The sequence below is a fragment of the Anguilla anguilla genome, chromosome 13, assembly GCF_013347855.1.
Source record: "Anguilla anguilla isolate fAngAng1 chromosome 13, fAngAng1.pri, whole genome shotgun sequence".
NCBI lineage: Eukaryota > Metazoa > Chordata > Actinopteri > Anguilliformes > Anguillidae > Anguilla > Anguilla anguilla.
Genome location: NC_049213.1, coordinates 1675277 through 1694294, shown reverse-complemented (window position 1 = coordinate 1694294; position 19018 = coordinate 1675277). Strand labels below are relative to the sequence as shown.

General features: G+C 43.3%; 1 protein-coding gene and 2 non-coding genes across 3 annotated transcripts in view; 1 reads left to right on the top strand and 2 right to left on the bottom strand.

Moving 5' to 3' along the window:
• Positions 1-19018, top strand: part of grip2b (glutamate receptor interacting protein 2b) — a 363734-nt gene that overhangs the window by 76600 nt on the left and 268116 nt on the right. The gene's annotated exons all lie outside the window — the stretch shown is intronic.
• Positions 743-815, bottom strand: trnar-ucg. The gene has a single exon. It is a non-coding gene; the product is annotated as a tRNA-Arg (tRNA).
• Positions 1502-1574, bottom strand: trnar-ucg. The gene has a single exon. It is a non-coding gene; the product is annotated as a tRNA-Arg (tRNA).

Here is a 19018-nt window from a genome sequence, read left to right as displayed (position 1 = left end):
GAAGGGTCTAGGGTCGGTTTCTGAAGGACTGGGGTAGCACGAGCCATCTTAAAGTCAGAGGGAACATGGCCACCGGCCAGGGAGACTTTAATGAAGGAGGACAGGTAAGGATACACTGGGTTTTGCTGTGTTTTATTATCTTATGTCATTTAAAAATCTGATATGGAAAAAATGTTGTTCTTTTGAAATGCCAATCAGGCACTTATTCTTGTTCCTTTCCTTCTTTTCAAGTAAGAAGCTAACGTCAGGCTAGTTTTGCTGCCACTCGTGTACCTTGGTACAAAAAATTAACTTGATCGTAGCTAGCTCAGTGTTGATGTAACTAAGATATTCACTGTAAAACAAGTGTTCATCATACATTTCATCTCCTTAAATCACGAGAGGATTTTGCTTCAATGGTAGCCAGCGTAAGAATTTCCAGTGGTGACCATGCCTTTGGACTGGACCTACTTTCCAAATGTGTGTGGATGTCACATTTTAATGTACACCTTACAGCCGATCAGAATTTACATTATGCCTGGTAGTCAAAAAGGTTCCAAAATAGTAGCCATTTCATTTTGGGTAAATCATTTTCAGGCTTGTGTTTATAAAAAAAAGAGTGCTACATAAGGGGTTAATTACACTTACAGTTTGTAAATTTTGTAGTTTTAGACATATTTGACAATGGCCATTATATAGATGCAGCTTTTTCCAGATAAAAGATGCAACGAGCACATAGACATCACACCGGTGTGTTTCTAAGCAACCACGAAGGGACTCGAACCCTCAATCTTCTGATCCGAAGTCAGACGCCTTATCCATTAGGCCACGCGGTCCCTGCCAGCTTTCCTTCTTGTATGCTTCCCCGGCAAGGTGAGAATCATCTGTGACTCGCTTTGAATTTGCAGTTACATTACATTACAATTTACATTACAGGCATTTGGCAGACGCTCTTATCCAGAGCGACGTACAACAAAGTGTATAACCATAACCAGGAACAAGTATGACGAAACCCCTAGAGAGAAATACCGGTCCAAGTACAGGGAACAACCGCATAGTTCAACTTGGACCCTGATGGTTAAACTGATTAACACTAACAACGAGAACGGCAACAACGCAATCTATGGAAAAATAAAAATAAATAAAAATACAAGTAGTCGTTAAGACTGGCGCATCAACTAAGTCACCTATGAAACAGCTGCCTAGTTACAACCCTAATGTTAACCCGATGTATCCTTCTAGTGCTTTTCTTGATTTTTAGTTTTCAGTTTCTCTGTAATGGACTGACGCAGGCTTAAATCTTCATGACTTTAACTAGAATTACAGTTTGTAAAGTTTTTGTTTTTGTGGATTGTTGAGGTTGAGCTTCAGGTGATGCCCGGCCATCCTTGTTGAGATGTCAGCCAGGCTGGCATTTTTTTCTCTCATTGAGCAGTATGGCAGAGAGAAGGAAAGAGATGAAGAGTTATGTATCATCAGCATAACAGTGCTAAGACAAGCCCTTTCTAGGCGCATTTCTAGGCAACCACGAAAGAACTCGAACCCTCAACCTTCTGATCCGAAGTCAGATGCCCTATCCATTAGGCCACGTGGTCCCTGGTAGGCTTTCTTTTTGTATGCTTCCCTGGCAAGGTTAGAATCATCCGTGACTAGCTTTGAACTTGCAGTTAACTGTCATATATTCCTTAACTGCCATTGATTCAGAATGATGTTTTGTTCAAAGAACTTCTGTGAGTTTAGAATTTTTCTTGTGAATGGGGAAAAAAAACTCAGACATGTCTCCTGCATCAACAAAACAACAACGCTTCAGTGCTGTAAAGGCATCTGGCTGGGTGGAGTTTAGGTGGATAGAATGTTATGTTTCCTGGCTGCTCCATAGTGGCTGGGTGGAGTTTAGGTGGATAGAATGTTATGTTTCCAGGCTGCTCCATAGTGGCTGGGTGGAGTGTAGGTGGATAGAATGTTATGTTTCCTGGCTGCTCCATAGTGGCTGGGTGGAGTGTAGGTGGATAGAATGTTATGTTTCCTGGCTGCTCCATAGTGGCTGGGTGGAGTTTAGGTGAACAGAATGCCTCGTTTCCTGGCTGCTCCATAGTGGCTGGTTGGAGTTTAGGTGGATAGAATGCTGTTTCCTGGCTGCTCCATAGTGGCTGGTTGGAGTTTAGGTGGTTAGAATGTTATGTTTCCTGGCTGCTCCACAGTGGCTGGGTGGAGTCTAGGTGGATAGAATGTTATGTTTCCAGGCTGCTCCACAGTGGCTGGGTGGAGTGTAGGTGGATAGAATGTTATGTTTCCTGGCTGCTCCATAGTGGCTGGTTGGAGTTTAGGTGGATAGAATGTTATGTTTCCTGGCTGCTCCATAGTGGCTGGGTGGAGTGTAGGCGGATAGAATGTTATGTTTCCTGGCTGCTCCACAGTGGCTGGGTGGAGTTTAGGTGGATAGAATGATGTTTCCTGGTTGCTCCACACTGGTTGGGTGGAGTTTAGGTGGATAGAATGTTATCTTTCCTGGCTGCTCCATAGTGGCTGGGTGGAGTTTAGGTGGACAGAATGCCTAGTTTCCTGGCTGCTCCATAGTGGCTGGTTGGAGTTTAGGTGGATAGAATGTTATGTTTCCTGGCTGCTCCACAGTGGCTGGGTGGAGTCTAGGTGGATAGAATGTTATGTTTCCTGGCTGCACCACAGTGGCTGGGTGGAGTTTAGGTGGATAGAATGTTATGTTTCCTGGCTGCTCCATAGTGGCTGGGTGGAGTTTAGGTGGACAGAATGCCTTGTTTCCTGGCTGCTCCATAGTGGCTGGTTGGAGTTTAGGTGGATAGAATGCTGTTTCCTGGCTGCTCCATAGTGGCTGGTTGGAGTTTAGGTGGATAGAATGTTATGTTTCCTGGCTGCTCCACAGTGGCTGGGTGGAGTCTAGGTGGATAGAATGTTATGTTTCCTGGCTGCTCCACAGTGGCTGGGTGGAGTTTAGGTGGATGGAATGCTGTTTCCTGGCTGCTCCACAGTGGCTGGGTGGAGTTTAGGTGGATAGAATGCTGTTCCCTGGCTGCTCCACAGTGGCTGGGTGGAGTTTAGGTGGATAGAATGCTGTTTCCTGGCTGCTGGTGGAGTGTAGCTGCTGACACTCTTCAGACCTGTTGCTTATTCTGCACAAAGGGTGACCCGTGCACTCCGATGAGTCATCTTTCATGATAGAGCCATCTTTCTCAGGCAAAGTAAACCCGTGTTTGTGTACTTGGGCAGGTGTGTGTGTGTGTGTGGGCCAGGTGTGTGTTTGTGAGTGTGTGTGTGCGTGTTTGTGTGTGTGCACATGTAGGCTACATGTGTGTATATATATTCAATTCAACTGAATTTGTGCAATGTTGCATTTGTACATCTTGTTGTTTTGTGCACTTGCGTGGAAAGCACAGCTTCCCTGTACAACCTGACTCTCACTATTGCTGTTTACATTTGAAAGCATTAAGAAGATGCTCTTATCCAGAGCGACACGGATAGCTTACATTCTCTTTACATCCAGTCTATTTCTACACCTGGATGTTATGCCTGTGCATATTAGTTTCCCCTTCGTTATTTTCTTTAGTAGTTAGGATAACACCTATTCTGGTCACATGAAATGGAATTGGGATCATGCCCTTGCGTTTGATTGGGTAATGACCACTGAGTGGAGAGATTATAGGAGCACAGAAGGAGATGGCGGGGGCTCTAAAACGATTAAGGAGGTTCACACTGCTGCGTTGCACCTCTCTTGGACCTACTCCGCATGCTCTTGTACCCTATGGGGTGGATCTCGTTGTGTCCACCCATTTTCCCTTGCTTTCCACCTTTCATAATTATGCACAAAACCATACTTCAAGATACTGATTTTGACCAAACTGAACTATAGTGATACGATTGGGCCGTCCCTAACCATTAAAATATGCCTCCCCCTCGAAAACCAAACATGCAGAGAAAAAATTAAACCAAAACCTTCTAGTCTGCAAACCCAAAACCTTCTGGACCACAGGTGTGCTCAGTCACTTGACTGAGATGTGTGACAGTTACTCTCAGTTTAAAATGGGGGAGGGGGGTGCATTGCTCACTCACATGTTGTGTTTCTGTACATGAACTGAGGAAAATATGAATTGCAGTCTTCTTCACAAATGTAGGATAGGATAAGGTTTGAGATCAGAACATTAAGGAACTTATTCCAGCTGCCGGGAAGATGTACCTTTTTGGAAGAGGTTACAGCAGATGAAACTCATTCAGTGAAGCCACCTCTACTGAAAACATAAAGCTTTATGTGGACAAAGAGTGATGCAGTTTGCTTAATCCTAAGATTACAATTGAAACCTGAGACGGGTGCTTTGTGTACACATGCGTACCGACAGTGTGTACATTGGGTTGGTTTCGGATATGAATGTTCCAAAGTCAAATACAAGACTGTGCACCCTGTCTTATTATTATAACAAAACCAAATACTCCTTTGATATTTATCAGTGCAGCTGGGAATTTTTTCCCCTTATAACTGTAACATTCTTGCATGACAATCATATTCACAAAGTCTTTAATTATATAATATTCCATTTTCAACTAGAACTAAGATGTTTTTAACTGACTAAAATACTTAAAAAGCACTGATAGTTGTGAGCTACTTCCCTATCTCTTTTATATAGCCCACTGAATGTCTGCAGTCATGAGCAAGTGTTCTTGAATGCTGTAACAAGGGATCTGCTGTAAATCCCATCTTGTTTGCATGATCATACTCCCCACCCATTAAATGACTTAAATCTAATCTCTGCTACATCAGGTCAGTGACCTAATCCCGTATTAAAGATGATTTAATGTTCTGTATTTCTCTGGTGAGAACTGCATAATTTGTCCTTGTCAGAATGCAACATTAAATATTGCAAATGAGTACTAATCAAGAATGGCTCACCAGCTCCTAAGCTAATCAGAAATGATCTCTCCTGTGAAGAAAGCATTCTGGGTACATTAATTATACTAACATATAAGCCATATGTAATGAACGTGACATTTACAAATTTTGGATAGTACAAGCGATGAGATAACACCAGGATATGCATGTTAGTTGTACGTTATTTGGGTTTCATGTTTACCTTGGAAAGCTGGAAGCTTGTGGTGTACTGTTATCTCTTATGGTCCCCATAAATGGGTGTGTGTGTGTGTGTGTGATTTTGCCATACTTCAGAGGACATCACTGCAGAGAGAGGCAGGAAGCAAACGAGAAAAACTGATTTCAGCAGCGCCTGTGTTGCGTGGCATTGCAGAACCTGCTACACACGCGGAGATAAGCCGAGGACTACTGGAGTTCCAGCTTACGCTCCGGTATGATAAAACCTCAAATCTGGAGCCTGCGGACTGGGCCTGGCTCATACCTCCCAGCCGTAGCGGGTCCCCAGAAGCGACAGTAGAACTCGGGGGATGTTTTCTGAGACGCGGCACGTCTTCAAGCCGTGGTTTTCCACTTCACCGCGCTTCGCTGAAGAACAAGTGCTGACGTTCCACTTTCGTTTCAGCCAGCCGACAAGAAAAAAAAAACGTCTTGCCCTGATATGCTCTAGAGCTCAAAATCTTTTCTTGGTAAGGTCATCTGCCAAATAAATAACCATCATCTTAATGGAAATAAATCAAATTGCATTTAGTGCAGGACTTCCATAATGCAATTTGTCTCCTACATGAATTATCTCTCATTATTTATTGGACTACAACAATTTGGCTCTGAAGTAACTCAAAATACCTGTGTACTGCTGTGGTGATTAATCCGGGAGGTTCTCAATGTATTGGAGACAAGCTCAAATAAATAACCATCAATATGTACAAATAAACACTCACTCAAAAACAATAAATAAAAATCCATTTTAAGGATTAAATTGTCCCTTGCAGCATATTATGCTGTAGCCTTTAGCCACTATTGCTTGCACCGAATCCATGATTGATCTCTCTGTGCAGTCATACATAATTAAATTAATTGCCCATTGTTTCCCTTGGTATCTACAAACAACCGCTCACAAGTGATTATTAATTATTAACAATGTGTTTTTCTGCACAGTACGGAAGAAGATCTGTGGGTCTGTACGATATCGGCACACATAGGCTCTTGTGACGGTAATGTTTACGTATTCAGATCTAATATACAGTTTATTAGCAAATTTATTAAATTTATCAAACAAGCTGCTGTAATGCACTGTATTTAAGCCGGTTTATGTGAGCAGCTTTGACTCTGAAAGCTGCTATCGGTGTAAGTCTGAAGAGGATCAGAAAGAGTGTTCATTGGTCCTCGGGCTGTCGGGCCTAATGAAGTCCCATTGAGTGTGCTCAGGAGGGCTGCCTCGACCAACTGCCACATTTCTGCCTCCCGATCCCTAGAACCAACTGCCACATTTCTGCTTCCGGAGCCCTAGAACCAACTGCCACATTCCTGCTTCCTGAGCCCTAGAACCAACTGCCTCATTTCTGCTTCCTGAGCCCTAGAACCAACTGCCACATTTCTGCTTCCCGAGCCCTAGAACCAACTGCCTCGTTTCTGCTTCCTGAGCCCTAGAACCAACTGCCACATTCCTGCTTCCTGAGCCCTAGATCCAACTGCCACATTCCTGCTTCCTGACCCCACATTTGTGAAGACGCTAATACTGAATGGGGGTCTGTGACATCATTCAATGTCTCAGCACTTGTGTTCCTACCGGGATTATGGGTGTGCTGGAAATGCTGTCCAATTAAAGACCCAGTCAGTTAAAGAATTAGTATTTATTTAACAGTTGCATTTTAAATATAGATCCAATGAAAAGACATACTCTGATATTAAGCACTTGTTATCCTGAGATAATTTAGAACTCATTCATCTCCCAGTTTGGAATACCAAAGCATTTACCAGTGCTCATTACGGTAACTACTCTGTTATTGATTTTGGAGTGTCATCATCAGAATCATCATTATTTAAGTTACATTATAGATCCAAAGAAAGTAAAGAGCAGAAAAGCACATGCTTTTCTCAAAAGCATGATGGCAGCCTCTGCTTCTCATCACGGCACAGTCAGTTAGCCAGGCTCACGAATGGCCCTGTTCCATTGCCACACTGCACCATAGCACAGTCTACTGCACCGTACCACACTCTACTGCACCATACCACACTCTACCATACCATACCACACTCTACCATACCATACCACACTCTACCGTACCATACCACACTCTACTGCACCATACCACAGTCTACTGCACCGTAACACACTCTACCGTACCATACCACACTCTACCGTACCATACCACACTCTACCATACCATACCACACTCTACCGTACCATACCACACTCTACTGCACCGTACCACACTCTACCGTACCGTACCACACTCTACCATACCATACCACACTCTACTGCACCATAGCACAGTCTACTACACCGTACCACACTCTACCGTACCGTACCACACTCTACCGTACCATACCACACTCTACCATACCATACCACACTCTACCATACCATACCACACTCTACCATACCATACCACACTCTACTGCACCATAGCACAGTCTACTGCACCGTACCACACTCTACCGTACCATACCACACTCTAATGTTCCATACCACACTCTACCATACCATACCACACTCTACCGTACCATACCACACTCTACTGTTTCATACCACACTCTACCATACCATACCACACTCTACTGCACCATAGCACAGTCTACTGCACCGTACCACACTCTACTGTACCGTACCACACTCTACCGTACCGTACCACACTCTACCATACCATACCACACTCTACCATACCATACCACACTCTACCGTACCATACCACACTCTAATGTTCCATACCACACTCTACCGTACCATACCACACTCTACTGCACCATAGCACAGTCTACTGCACCATACCACACTCTACCGTACCATACCACACTCTAATGTTCCATACCACACTCTACCATACCATACCACACTCTACCATACCATACCACACTCTACCATACCATACCACACTCTACCGTACCATACCACACTCTAATGTTCCATACCACACTCTACCATACCATACCACACTCTACCGTACCATACCACACTCTAATGTTCCATACCACACTCTACCATACCATACCACACTCTACCATACCATACCACACTCTACCGTACCATACCACACTCTAATGTTCCATACCACACTCTACCATACCATACCACACTCTACCGTACCATACCACACTCTAATGTTCCATACCACACTCTACCGTACCATACCACACTCTACTGCACCATACCACACTCTACCGTACCATACCACACTCTACCGTACCATACCACACTCTACCGTACCATAGCACAGTCTACTGTACCATACCACACTCTACTGTTTCATACCACACTCTACCATACCATACCACACTCTACCGTACCATACCACACTCTACTGTACCATAACACACTCTACCGTACCATACCACACTCTACCGTACCATACCACACTCTACTGTACCATACCACACTCTACTGTACCATACCACACTCTACCATACCATACCACACTCTACTGTACTATACCATGCCGTATGGGGTGGAGCCAGCAGTCCTGTACATCGCTGATTGGTCAATTGCACAAGTCAGAGGACATTTCTGAGACATTTTGTGTGTAGCTCAACAGGTGGACCGATGTCTGACCCATCCATGCACTGCAGCAGTGTCTGAGTCCACACCAGACCGTGGGGCCCATCCATGCACTGCAGCAGTGTCTGAGTCCACACCAGACCGTGGGGCCCATCCATGCACTGCAGCAGTGTCTGAGTCCACACCAGACCGTGGGGCCCATCCATGCACTGCAGCAGTGTCTGAGTCCACACCAGACCGTGGGGCCCATCCATGCACTGCAGCAGTGTCTGAGTGCACACCAGACCGTGGGGCCCATCCATGCACTGCAGCAGTGTCTGAGTCCACACCAGACCGTGGGGCCCATCCATGCACTGCAGCAGTGTCTGAGTCCACACCAGACCGTGGGGCCCATCCATGCACTGCAGCAGTGTCTGAGTCCACACCAGACCGTGGGGCCCATCCATGCACTGCAGCAGTGTCTGAGTCCACACCAGACCGTGGGGCCCATCCATGCACTGCAGCAGTGTCTGAGTCCACACCAGACCGTGGGGCCCATCCATGCACTGCAGCAGTGTCTGAGTTCACACCAGACCGTGGGGCCCATCCATGCACTGCAGCAGTGTCATAAGGGGATGAGCCACCCAGCCACTGCTCCCTTTTGTGGAAATTTTTTAATTTGTATTTTTTTCCATGACACCAAAATAGTGCTTTTACTGCCCAGTGGTGGAGGATTTAAGACGATGCATCATTAACCAGGAGATTTACATGAAAACATTTTTTCCTACTGGTACTTACCAGTAGCATAGGGACTGCTGGGAAGCAGTGTGGCATTTTCTGAGCTGAGGTGCTGCCATTGTACATTTGAGCGAGGCATTTGCCCTGAATTGTTTCAGTAAATATCTGTTGGGTCTGTAGGCGCAGAAATAAGGAACTTGATTGGGCGGTCCTGGTTCAGCATGAAGATCTAAAATAGTGATTTGTTCTATATGATACAAAACCCTAAACCCCATAAGTTATTTATATGTTGTTTACCATGTTATAGAGACTTTAGGTATGGCTAGCTCACTAGCATTGAGGCTAAAAGACAGGGCTCCAGATAGCACTCACCCAGCCCCATCATATTCACAGGTAGAGAAGCAGACATTCGGCTGCAGCCTTTGGGTCCTGCCACTCAGGGCAGCAGCAAACCTACAAGAAATATGGACAGTGACCCCCTGGATGACTTTGGGCTGGATTCAGTCAAGTAGCAACAATTACGATGCCCTGGATTCAATCAACATTTGTCCTTAACTTTCAGATAAGAATAAACAGAAGTGTTTTTCACAGAAAAGCTCTGGCAGGTTTGGCAAATTTGTTTGTCAGTGTTAAGGACAAATGCTGATTCAGACTTGGCCAGGACCTGCTGTACCTGATATGGCAAAAAATCAAGCACCTTGAGCCTGATGTGAAGCGAACAGTGACTGTCCAGGAGACAGGCATGAGATAAGAAGAGACTGAACTGCAACCTTCTTTCTTTCCTTACTGATGCCCTCTCGAGCAGGCATAATTACCATTGCTGACTTGAAACTTTTTTCGGAATTATTTGAGAGTTTTCCACTTTTGCAGTCTCCTACAACTCGTAATTCAGACGTGACTAATCGACACACGAATGTGAGTTTCAGACACAATGGGGAGAGGTAGGATGTTGCTGATAAAGTGCTTTCCATTTGCTGGGACATCGTACCAGAAGTGTTCAAATAAAATCAGTCGGGGTTTCGAATAGGGTTAATTGAAACCCAAATACTAATTAGATTTCCTTTCTCTCACCGAGGGTTTTCAAATGAACCACATTATAATAAGATTTAGCAAAATGCGCTGTACATCAAATCATTGCATGTGTTCAGTACTCCTGATGGCGAATGATAAAAGCTTATTTGAGACTTTATTGGGCTGCAGAGACACACCTGCAGGCAGCCTGAGCGATGGAGGAATGTCACTGTTTGAGACAGAAGGTCGAAACAAGCGGTCGAAATGAGAGTCTGATGAGGCCTTTAAAAATGTATATCCTCGTGATGGCTTGATTTCTTGAACAAAGATCATCGGTCTGGCGCGGGCCTTGGGGAGAGACGCGCGGGTTAACGGTACCTGGGAACTGGCCTTGCAGTCAAACAGTATTCATTCTCGAAATGTCGAGGAGCGCGACACGGTAATGTAGACGTGACCCGGGGAGCGCCTGGGCCTCAGGAGAGTCCGCTGTGCGGCCGCTCCGTCCTGACAGAGCAGATTGAATTTCACATCACAACCGCGGCAGTGACCTTAAATCAGCTGTGACCGTACCGGAACCTTCTGACGCGTGAAATCAAGGTCAGGGAAAGGACGGCGCAAAACAAAGGCACACTCCATATATCGATTGTGCTGTTCTCTCTTATTAATGCGTTTTATAATCTGCTGTGGGTGATTAATGTGGGATTTGTTAGAGTTAACATCAACACCGATGCGATGTCAGAGAGTGTGTTACTTTTTTATCAATAAAGTGCACAGTTGGCCATCAATTGGTTTAAAAAAAAAAAAAATTCAGCTTCAGGGCTGTGAAAACTGTCAAATATAACACTTTTGGTGAGGGCATTCATTTGAAAGAAGATATTAGTGGAGATGCAGATCACTGACTGTTACTCCTGAGTGAGCCTGGTTTCATTCTCTCTGCTGGGAACTAAAGTAGCCAAATTATGAGTCTGGTTGTACTTTGTGGGCAGGTGGTACAACCGACTAAGCTACCGTGTGCCCCGCATGTGTGTGTCTGTGTGTTTGATCTAGGCCACACCACTGTGCCATTGGCCCCCTAAAAATCCTAAAAGACCCCTAGCAATCGTTACATGGGCCTATATGACCCCTCCCAGATTGTCCAGGGGAGAAAAAAAAAAAAGTTTAACGGTACCGTTAGCATTGAACTTACCAAATCTCCAGCCAACATTATCTATTTAAGCTGATGTTATGTATTTATATAGTCATTCGTCAAAAAGCTGAGTTTATGTATTGTATTAATGTAATTTTGGTAATTAATGTAACTTATATGAATATTTTGTGGCGTGGCGTGGCCATCTATTCATGCAACTCATGATCTCCGTAGTTATCACAGAAGTACTCCGTAGTGATCACAGAAGATTTCTTGGAGCATGCCTCAGTCACTGTGCATTCAAAAGAAATGTGCTAGAGACCAGTGGTCATCAGACTAATAGAAATTAGTTGCAACAGATGTTTGTGAAATGCATTATTGCGGTCTGGGAGTGAACACTCTCGTAAATCGCTTTCATGAAATGGGGCCCTGTTTAACTAATACTAAGCCATATCAGGAATGTTAACCAGCTAGCAAGCTTACTAGCTCGCTAAACTACTTATCTAGTTACCAAAGCATAATAGTTATAGTAGCAAAGTTATAGTGGTAAATTCCTGGTATATTGTTCTAGGCTAAGCTGGGTGTTCTACCAAAGTCAATGGGGGCTGTAAATAGAAAGACAATGCAAAAGTTAAGAAATTCATTTCTTGAAATTTATACGATAATTCATCTTTTATTGTAAAAACACAGAGGATAATACATTCGATGGACATATTTCTTGTGGGTTTTTACTATAAAAGGTGAATTAATGTATTGTTAAAGGTACAGATATTGTGTTTTTACATTAAAAGAAAGTTCTGATTTTTTTCCCAGTGAGATACTGACATTTGGCAGTGACCCCCTAAAAATATTAGGGGGCCAATTTGACCCCTTCTAAATGAAGCCTGGATCAAACACTGTGCCGGACACAGTCAACACCGGCACGGCCCGGATTCAGTACCAGACCGTGGGGGCGTGTCCACTCTGTTACAGTACCTTACCAGGATAAGCCAACCAGTGGCCCTGTAGAATGTGTTTCTGCATAAAGTCCCTAAGCCTACAAAAGCAGCCACTGACTTGCTAATGAGCTGATCTGTCGAAAACAGGAAACATGTTTTGAGGTCAAAATTGCTTTGAACATTACACACTGATCCATTAATGGCATGGGTATTTTTAGCTTTACTTAACAGCTTCATCTACCCAGAGAATTCTTGTCCGCCAGCCTTTGTGCTAATTGTCAGAATTACCATAAGATATTTATATGTAGCTTTTTTAAACCCTATACAATTGTATGGTGCGATGTTGTTTTCCCTCAGAGCAACAACACTAACCGAGAAGAAAACTCAAGACCAGCGGTGGGGATCTCTCTCACTTTGTGTTCTCCTGTTCTCCTTACCCCTGGCTGCATCTGTTCGCTGAAATCAGAGACTTACTGTAGGTAGCTTAGGAGTGATCATGGATAAAATAGAGCAAACAGCAATTAAAGTAGCTGCTCACTGACCGTAAAAACCAGTTACATACAGTTTAAGCCAAAAGTTTACATACACCTAGGCTAAAGATATTCAAACTCAGTTTTTCACAACTCTGCACATTTCATGTTACCATACATTTATTTTGGCAAGTCAATTTGGGTATCTATGTTGTTCACATCAGAGATAAATCTAAAACAATTGATTAGAGACAGATTTATTTCAGCTTTAATTCGCTATGTCAGAATTCTAGTGGGTCAAAAGTTGACTGTCTCTTTAAACAGTCTGGAAGATTTCAAAAATTGATGTAATGACCTTTTAGAAGCTTCTGATTGGCCAATTGTAATAATTAGGAGTTAACTGGGAGTTAATTGGCACCTGTGGTTGTATTTAAGTTCCTACCTTTAGAGCCACTGCCTTTTCCCCTCTTTGATACCATGGGAAAATCCAAGAAACTCAGCCAAGACCTCAGAAAAAAATTGTGGACTTCCACAATTCTGGTTCCTCCTTAGGAGCAATTTCCAAATAACTGAAGGTACCACAAGCATCTGTACAAACAATTATATGCAAATATAAAAATCTTGGGACCACACAGACACTGCATCGTTCAGGAAGGAGGCACAAATTAACTCCCAGGGCTGAACTAACTTTGGTTCGAAAGGTTAAACTGAACCCCAAGACAACAACAAAGGAACTGGTGAAGGAGTTGGAGGCATCAGGTACCAAAGTATCTACATCCACCATTAAGAGAATCCTGCATCGCCATGGCCTGAAAGGCTGTCGCGCAAGGAAGAAGCCCCTACTCCAAGACTGGCATACAAAAGCCAGAATGAATTTTGCACCTAGCCTTTTGGACGAGTGTTTTCTGGTCAGATGGAACAAAAATGGAACTTTTTGGCCATAATGATCAGCGCTATGTATGGAGGAAAAAGGGTGAGGCTTTTAATCCGAAGAACACCATCCCAACTGTGAAGCATGGGGATGGCAGCATCATGTTGTGGGGGTGTTTTGCTGGATAAGGGAGTGGTGCAAAATACTGAAGCAACACCTCAAGACATCTAGAAAGGTAAAACTTGGTCGCAACTGGGTCTTCCAGCAGGACAATGATCCTGAGCATACCTCCAAAGTTGTAATAAAATGGCTTAAAGACTACAAAGTGAAAGTATTGGAGTGGCCATCACAAAGCCCTCATCTGAATTTCATAGAAAATTTGTAGACTGAACTGAAAAAGCGTGTCCGAGCAAGGAGGCCCACAAACCTGACTGACTTACACCAGTTCTGTCAGGAGGAATAGACAAGAATTCCAGAATTCCAAGTATTGTGAGAAGCTTATGGAAGGCTACTCCAAGTGTTTGATTCAAGTTAAGCAATTAAACGGCAATGCCACCAAATACTAACAAAGTGTATGTAAACTTTTGACCTGAAAATCTGATAGAGTACATAAAAACAAAAAAACTAAAATAAATCTGTCTCTTAGCTATTATTTAGAAATGACTTCTTGTGGAAATAAAGTAGATTCCCTAATTGACTTAACACAGGAAATGTATGGTAACATGAAATGTGTGGAGTTGTGAAAAATTGAGTTTGAATGTCTTTAGCCTAGGTGGATGTAAACTTCTGGCCTCAACTGCACCCGTCAGTAATATACAGTAATCAAACCCTACAGAATACAGTTACATACCTGTCAGTAATATACAGTAATCCAGCCTTACAGAATGCAGTTACATACCTGTCAGTAATATACAGTAATCCAGCCCTACAGAATGCAGTTACATACCTGTCAATAATATACAGTAATCCAGCCCTACAGAATGCAGTTACATACCTGTCAGTAATATACAGTAATCCAGCCCTACAGAATACAGTTACATACCTGTCAGTAATATACAGTAATCCAACCCTACAGAATGCAGTTACATACCTGTCAGTAATATACAGTAATCCAGCCCTACAGAATGCAGTTACATACCTGTCAGTAATATACAGTAATCCAGCCCTACAGAATGCAGTTACATACCTGTCAGTAATATACAGTAATCCAGCCCTACAGAATGCAGTTACATACCTGTCAGTAATATACAGTAATCCAGCCCTACAGAATGCAGTTACATACCTGTCAGTAATATACAGTAATCCAGCCCTACAGAATGCAGTTACATACCTGTCAGTAATATATACAGTAATCCAGCCCTACAGAATGCAGTTACATACCTGTCAGTAATATACAGTAATCCAGCCCTACAGAATACAGTTACATACCTGTCAGTAATATACAGTAATCCAACCCTACAGAATGCAGTTACATACCTGTCAGTAATATACAGTAATCCAGCCCTACAGAATGCAGTTACATACCTGTCAGTAATATACAGTAATCCAGCCCTACAGAATGCAGTTACATACCTGTCAGTAATATACAGTAATCCAGCCCTACAGAATGCAGTTACATACCTGTCAGTAATATACAGTAATCCAGCCCTACAGAATGCAGTTACATACCTGTCAGTAATATACAGTAATCCAGCCCTACAGAATGCAGTTACATACCTGTCAGTAATATACAGTAATCCAGCCCTACAGAATGCAGTTACATACCTGTCAGTAATATACAGTAATCCAGCCCTACAGAATGCAGTTACATACCTGTCAGTAATATACAGTAATCCAGCCCTACAGAATGCAGTTTCATACCTGTCAGTAATATACAGTCATCCAGCCCTACAGAATGCAGTTACATACCTGTCAGTAATATACAGTAATCCAGCCCTACAGAATGCAGTTACATACCTGTCAGTAATATACAGTCATCCAGCCCTACAGAATGCAGTTACATACCTGTCAGTAATATACAGTAATCCAGCCCTACAGAATGCAGTTACATACCTGTCAGTAATATACAGTAATCCAGCCCTACAGAATGCAGTTACATACCTGTCAGTAATATACAGTAATCCAGCCCTACAGAATGCAGTTACATACCTGTCAGTAATATACAGTAATCCAGCCCTACAGAATGCAGTTACATACCTGTCAGTAATATACAGTAATCCAGCCCTACAGAATGCAGTTACATACCTGTCAGTAATATACAATAATCCAGCCCTACAGAATGCAGTTACATACCTGTCAGTAATATACAGTAATCCAGCCCTACAGAATGCAGTTACATACCTGTCAGTAATATACAGTAATCCAGCCCTACAGAATGCAGTTACATACCTGTCAGTAATATACAGTAATCCAGCCCTACAGAATGCAGTTACATACCTGTCAGTAATATACAGTAATCCAGCCCTACAGAATGCAGTTACATACCTGTCAGTAATATACAGTAATCCAGCCCTACAGAATGCAGTTACATACCTGTCAGTAATATACAGTAATCCAGCCCTACAGAATGCAGTTACATACCTGTCAGTAATATACAGTAATCCAGCCCTACAGAATGCAGTTACATACCTGTCAGTAATATACAGTAATCCAGCCCTACAGAATGCGGTTACATACCTGTCAGTAATATACAGTAATCCTGTGCGTGTGGCTGTGCGTGTTCATCTGAGGAACATCCCTGGGGATTATCCTGAGAGAAACCCCCCCACTGTCTGTGCATGTGCAGTTATATGTATTTACAGCCTATCTACCGTGTTTAGTGTCTGTGCAGTGCCTCGTTTCTGTCCGTAGCGTTTGTTTATCCATCCTGCATGCATTTCTGTGTCCTCATGCATCATGGCCTGCAGATTTATGCCTGTGAAACAGTGCTGACGTTAGCCAGGCCGCTACGCGCAGGCCTGTTGGCTGCTCCTACATCGTGTGGGTGAGTTACCTGGTGTCACATAAACCATCTTACAGGAGACGTGGCACGCATAGGGTTAATCTCAGGGCTTTAAGAAGTTCTTCTCTGAGCATAAATAAACGTATTCAATAAAAGATGGATCATTTCAAAGTGTGAAGAGTAACGTCATGCCCTGTTTCTCATGAATACTGCATGCCCTGGTTGGAGTGCTGCTTTTAGATGATGGCTTAATGTGGTGTGAAGTGTAACAGCTTAATGAACTACACAGCTTCTGTTTCTCTACTGGCATGCTAAAGCAACAGGAATATTTTACAGCCAGTATTCTGCCAGGTTGGATCTCCCAGCCTTAAAAAGCGTTGCCATAATGTTCACGGTTCTTAATAACAACAATGAATTGCACATACAGTTAAATGCAATATTGGTGGGACAGTGACATAACGTTTTTTTTAAAAGTTTTTGCTCTGTGCTCCAGCACATTGGATTTGAACTAAAACAATGAATGTGAGGTTACAGTGCAGACTGTCAGCTTTAACTTGAGGGCATTTACAACCATATCATGTGATCCTGTAAGAATTACAGCCCTTTTATACATAGTCCCCTCATTTTAGGGGAGCAAAAGTAATTGGACAGTTGGCTGCTCAGCTTGGCCAGCTGTGTGTCTTGACTTCATTAGTACATGCACAAGAAAGCTAACAAAAGGTCTTGAGTTGATAGTAGGTGTGGAAATAGTATTTTTCACGAACGCCATGACGCTTTACAGTGAAGGGGGAACTCACGTTTGGCTCCCCCTGGCTGATGCACGGCGGCCATTTTGTACCTGAATGCCCATCACACGTCAGCTGAGGGGGAGAGAGAGGGGAGTATTGAGCGAGGGAAATTGGGAGATGGTTAGGCGGCTGGTTGACAGACGTGGGTGGCGGGCTGAAAGGATTCATCAATACCTCATTGTCCCTGCCGCGGCGCAGCTAACGGTCTGTCCAAGATGACTGTCTGTTGTCCTGGGCGAGCTGGGCATCGTTTAGTGTGAGTGGGGCTAACGGTTTGTCCAAGATGGCTGTCTGTTGTCCTGTGCGAGCTGGGCATCGTTTAGTGTGAGTGGGGCTAACGGTTTGTCCAAGATGGCTGTCTGTTGTCCTGTGCGAGCTGGGCATCGTTTAGTGTGAGTGGGGCTAACGGTTTGTCCAAGATGGCTGTCTGTTGTCCTGGGCAAGCTGGGCATCGTTTAGTGTGAGTGGGGCTAACGGTCTGTCCAAGATGGCTGTCTGTTGTCCTGGGCGAGCTGGGCATCGTTTAGTGTAAGTGGGGAATGGGTGTATCTGTTTGAAAGCGATTTCTGTGTCCGAATGAACTGAGCAGCCGGTAGCCGTAGGGTTGTGGAGGATTGGGACACTCCCAGTGTTCCACACTGGCTAATTTAGCAGCTTCTCTCCATCACTGTAACGGCATCAGATTCACTCCCATGGATCTTCCCTCTGCCAAAGGCCTTTACCGCCCACCACTCGGTATTACTGCTGCTGTATAATTATTTTTTGGATTCCCATTAAAAGAAACATCTATTTTGCCAATATTCAGAACATTCTTTCATGTGATGTATGTTTTGTTAATAACATGCTCACTGAAAGTTCTCAGGGATTGGCAGTATAGGGAGTTTTTGCATCTAAAGAGTTTTTAAATACATATTTTACCAACAGTGATTGATATTGCATCTTTTTAATCACAGACCAGCATTTCCTTCATTCATGAATCACGGCATACATTGCAGTCACTACCCTACAATCAGCTGTGAAAGTGTCAAATATAACACTTTAGGTGAGGGCACTAATTTGAATGAAGATCTTGGTGGAAATTTAGGTCACTGTTACTCCTGAGCAGGTCTGTTTTCATTCTCAGTTACGGGTACTAAAGTAGTCTAATTATGAGTCTGCTTATACTGAAAACTGTCAAATGTAATTGAAGTTAACAGGATGTAGGATTTTTAAGGTTGAAGGTTGGGGTCAGATCTTGTAATTCAATTCCAATTCAACTCCTTATCACTTTAAATTAATTCAGCTCAATTCATTTTCCAGAATAATTCTCTCTATTCCTTTTTTATTTCAATTAATCTCAATTTTAAATGTATAGCAAACTTCCAACTGGATATTCATCCTGCACAGCTTCCATCAGTGCAATTCTCTTCACTGAATTCTCAGTTCAACAAATGAATTTAAATTAAGTTTATCAAAAATAGAACATTATTGACATTTATGAATACATTGGTAGCACTGTTGCCTCACAGCAAGAAGGTCGTGGGTTTGAATCTCTTGGCTTGGGGCCTTTCTGTGTGGAATTTACATGTTCT